The 4,377-nt window shown below is 43.7% G+C and overlaps 1 non-coding gene across 1 annotated transcript; it reads right to left on the reverse strand.

Annotated features, from left to right (window-relative positions):
• Positions 1-769: 769 nt before the first annotated feature.
• LOC127669073 (small nucleolar RNA SNORA43) lies at positions 770-908 on the reverse strand. Its single transcript, XR_007974280.1, has one exon. It is a non-coding gene; the product is annotated as a small nucleolar RNA SNORA43 (small nucleolar RNA).
• Positions 909-4,377: the final 3,469 nt, after the last annotated feature.

A 4,377-nucleotide genomic window follows, 5' to 3' on the forward strand; every position in this document is an offset into this window, starting at 1 on the left:
AAACCCAAGCCAACCCAAATCCAGTTCCTAACTTAAGACACGGATTAGCTATCAGGGCAAATTTAAAGCTGTCCAAAGCCTGTATCACCCGGGTGAGGTCAGAGGGCATACCTCAGGCCCATGGCCTAAAATCATAGCTGCCCCTATCCTGATCAGCCAAGTTGGTCAACTAGGCCTCCTTCTTCCTGGCTTCTGGATCTCGAAAATGAAAAGGATGGATAGCTTCTTGAACTTTTTTCCAGCCCCTCAGAATGTCTCCTAGGAAAAACCCGTTTCTATACCCCTGTCCGGAGCCGCCCGATCGCTCCTATGACCTCCATTACAAGATGGCGCCTACATCCTGTTCTTGCTGAGCCGTAAACAGGCCGAGTGCGCATGCCCGAGCGGAATTTCCCGCCACTGAGTCTCTGCCTACCTCTTGGCGTCATATGGGGTGATGAGCTGCAGCCAACCAGGGTATGCCACATCTAAGGCGGGAGGACTTGCCTATATAAGACTTGGGTTCGCGCTCCCTCAGGGTCTCCGCCCTGTAAGCTTATGCTCTCCCTCTCAAAATGCATTAAAGCTTTCTACAGAAAGATCCTAAGTGTGCCGCGTCTTTCTTGCTGGCGAGACGGAAGCGCGGGACATACCCCTCCACCTCCAAAGTTCTATCTCCCTAAAATGGTGACCATACAACCCTTTGATGAGCCCTAGAGGCTGTCTGACGTTGGGGTCTGGCCAACAGCATCAAAGCCAAACCCCAGCGCAGTCCCACCATGGCTCTGCAAAATGTCAGGCTACAAACCATTCTTAGTGCTCACTGACTTCTGAACACTGAGCGTAGAAATAGCCACTTGCTCTTTGCCCCAAGGTCACAGGCACAGCTGAGCAGCTGGGTCATGCCTGTGGCGCTGATCTAGGATAGCATCTTCAGGGCAGGGTGCAGGGCAAATTAATCATTAAAAAATTAAAATACATCTTCTCAGTTACCTTATAGATCTGCTTATAGCAACCTCTGTTTGTTGTTTTTTTTTTTTTTTCTTTTTGGTTTTTGGTTGGTTGGTTGATTTTTTTTTCTTTCTTTCTGTTGCCTGAAACTTAATTTTTTTTTTAGTCTCATTATTTAAAAATACCTTCACCAGCTATAGAATATATCTGGGCTAGCTGCTATTTCCTCAGCACAGAAATCACACCATTTCTGCTGCTGGTACTACTAATGAGAAGTCATGAGTAGTTAAACCTTCTTTTTAGGGGAATATGGTTTTGCTTTATGTAACTTTCCCCCATGTATCTTTGGTTTTCTTTTTTCTCTAGGGTGGGTCTCTTTTTGTTCTTATGCTAAGGATTCATTCAGCTTCATAAAAAATATGTACTGAGGGCTTTAACCAGTCCCCAAGTTTCCCAGAACTGATCATCAAAACTCAGGTGGCCTTGCCACAGGACCCCTGAACTTCAGCTCCCATGCTATGAGACACCATGTCGCTCAGATCCGCTCTTCTGTCTTCCCACAGGCAGCCTAAGTGGTTGAACTATTTTCTCTGTTACCAAGAAGTTAACTATGGGATAAGTTTTCAGGGTGATTTCCAAGGGTATAGTCCCCAGTGTGGCATGAATCACAGACTGGATGTGGAGGCACATGCTCACAGTCCCAACGGAGATGGTAAGTTTAAGGCTATCCTCAGAGCCGGGTGGTGGTGGCACACACCTGTAATCCCAGCACTCTGAGTTCGAGGCCAGCCTGATCTACAGAGTGAGTTCCAGGACAGCCAGGGCCACACAGAGAAACCCTGTCTCGAAAAAACCAAATCCAACCCCCCCCCCCAAAAAAAAGGCCATTAGCTACATAATAAGCTAAAAGTCAGCATGGGTTACTTGAAAGCTTATCTCAAATACATATTTTTGGTTATGAGCCTGGTGTTAAACAGCTGAGCTATCTCTCCAGCCCTGACGCAAATACATAAATATATATTTCAGACTTTAAAATAAGTTTCAAATATTAAAAAAAAATATTGCCTCATTCTTGTCTGTGACATTGAATGCCTGTCTTATTACTCTATACTTATTAGCGTTTAATTTTTTAATACCGGTCTGTTTAGTTATATGTGTATATGTGTGTGTCTGCTTGGGTGTATATATGAGCATTATGGACCTAAGGAGGTTAATAGAGACATCGGGGCCCAGAAACCAGAGTTTCAGATGGTTGTGAGCCTTGATGCCGGTGCTGGGAACTGAACCTGTGTCCTATGCCAGTGCAGTAAACGCTCTGAACCACTGAGCCATCCCTCCAGCGCCTGCTTCACTAGTCCTGTTGGTCCATTCCTGTAGCTTATTCCAAATGGAGAACAGCTGAAGTCACACAGTGAATTTCTAAAGAGACATGAGGCGGAGCCTAAGATTTTTCATCCCCCCCTCCCCCCTGTATACTGAACTTGTGTGCTCAAGACCCCAAAGCAATCAAAGAACGTAGGTGAGCCCCTCTCCTGCTACAGTGGAGAAGATTCTCATCAGCATTCATCAGCCCTGGGGCTGCTGACACAGGAGGGGACAGAGTGCATTCACTCTCATTAATATGCTGAAAATATTTGCTCTTCGACATCTGCCATTCTGCATAACTACCTACACAAAGCATCAGCACCATCTGGGATGTCGGGGCGGAGGGGCGCGTGACTGTTTGAAATTCCCTTCCAATTTACTTTTGCAGTTTTCAAAAGCCTTGTTTCTCTTCCGTGATAATCACAGGGAGAAAAATAATTAACAATTAGCCTCTGAGTGATAAAATTACTACAAATTAAGAAACAGTTATGAATATAAATTACAAGTAATTGTGCGACAGGAACGCAGAACAGGCAGAGCTAATGAAACAAAATTAATTGGAGTCACTGACGTGCCATTTTGGTTTATATTTATTTGTGTGGTCCCTTGAGGATCTCACGATGCTTTCCAATACCTGGAATTATAGTTCAAAAGGAAACCTGAAAGTCTACTCTCAAATACACGTTGCCAGTGGAGCATGTCTGGAAGTCTTCTGGGGACACTCAAAAGTGGCAAAGTGTTTTGATATGCGCAAGGCATGGAGGGTGAATTGATGGTGTGGGTTGGCCAGTTTCTTTCTCTTTGGTGTTGTTGGTTTCTTGCTTTTTTGCTTTTTTCTTGTTGTAGGCCAGTTATTTTCTTACTGTGTGGTGATGTCAAGAAAAATGACCAAAACATAAGACCTGACCAAGCGCCACACCAATAAACAGATAATGTGTGCCCATCCCTATAGGCAACAAAGGAATGCAAAGAATTCTAATAGCCCCCCTCTGGGTGATAGGGGGTACCTGGGAAAAGTTGGAAGAAGGAATGAGAAGGCAGGGAAATAGTGTCATGTTTGTTTTTTTTTTTTGGATTTGTTTTTTTTTCCCGAGACAGGGTTTCTCTGTATAGCCCTGGCTGTCCTGGAACTCACTCTGTAGACCAGGCTGGCCTTGAACTCAGAAATCCGCCTGCCTCTGCCTCCCAGAGTGCTGGGATTACAGGCGTGTGCCGCCACCACCACCACCCGGCAGTGTCATGTTTTTTAATGAAAAATTTTAGATAAATTTTATATGTCTGAGTGTTTTGTCTGTTTTCTGTCTTTATGTGACTGTTGCCCACAGATATCAGAAGACAGCATTAAACCCCTTGGAACTGGAGTTATAGATGGTTGTGAACCTCCATGTGGGTATTAGGAATTGAACCTGGGTCCTGTGTAAGTGCTCTTAACTGCTGAGTCAACTCTCTAGTCCTACATTTTAACAAAAAACAAACAAACAAAAAACTATAAGGGAGGGGGAAATGGCGGCACAAGTTGTCCTGAGTATTGCTGGATGTGCATTTTGCTATCATCCCTTTTGACTACCTCATAGATTAAAAAAAAAAAACTTCTATCAATAATCTTTAATCTTCAAATTTTAGCACCTCTGGCAAAACAACAAAAATGTATCAAGTTTGTTGTAAAAAAAAGAAAAGAGTCAGACAGACAGACAGACATAAAAATAGCAAAGAAATTCTAAATATTCTTCACTAAAATCAATAAGAAAAAGGGGAAAAAAAGATTAGAACCATTTTCCCTCTTGCTCCAGAACTCTGTAAATTAATTAAAGGTTTGCAGTAAACTGAGGAGTATTTATTCAAGAAACATGATTGAAGCCTGAAAAGAAAATTACCTTCAGCTGTGTTAGCTTTGAAACCCTCCACAGCCTTGGCACCACAATAAAAGCCAGCAGCCAGGAGGCCTGGGACAGAGCCACCTGGGTTAGAGTTCTTCAAAACCTCTGTCCTGCAGAGCTGGCATGATTTCACCTGTTTGGTTGTTCCCCGCGGACCCAACTCAGAGAGAGTGTCTTTATTTTGACTCTAAGAATTTTGGCGATA

Source organism: Apodemus sylvaticus, chromosome 18, assembly GCF_947179515.1.
Source record: "Apodemus sylvaticus chromosome 18, mApoSyl1.1, whole genome shotgun sequence".
In the NCBI taxonomy this organism is placed as follows: Eukaryota; Metazoa; Chordata; class Mammalia; order Rodentia; family Muridae; genus Apodemus; species Apodemus sylvaticus.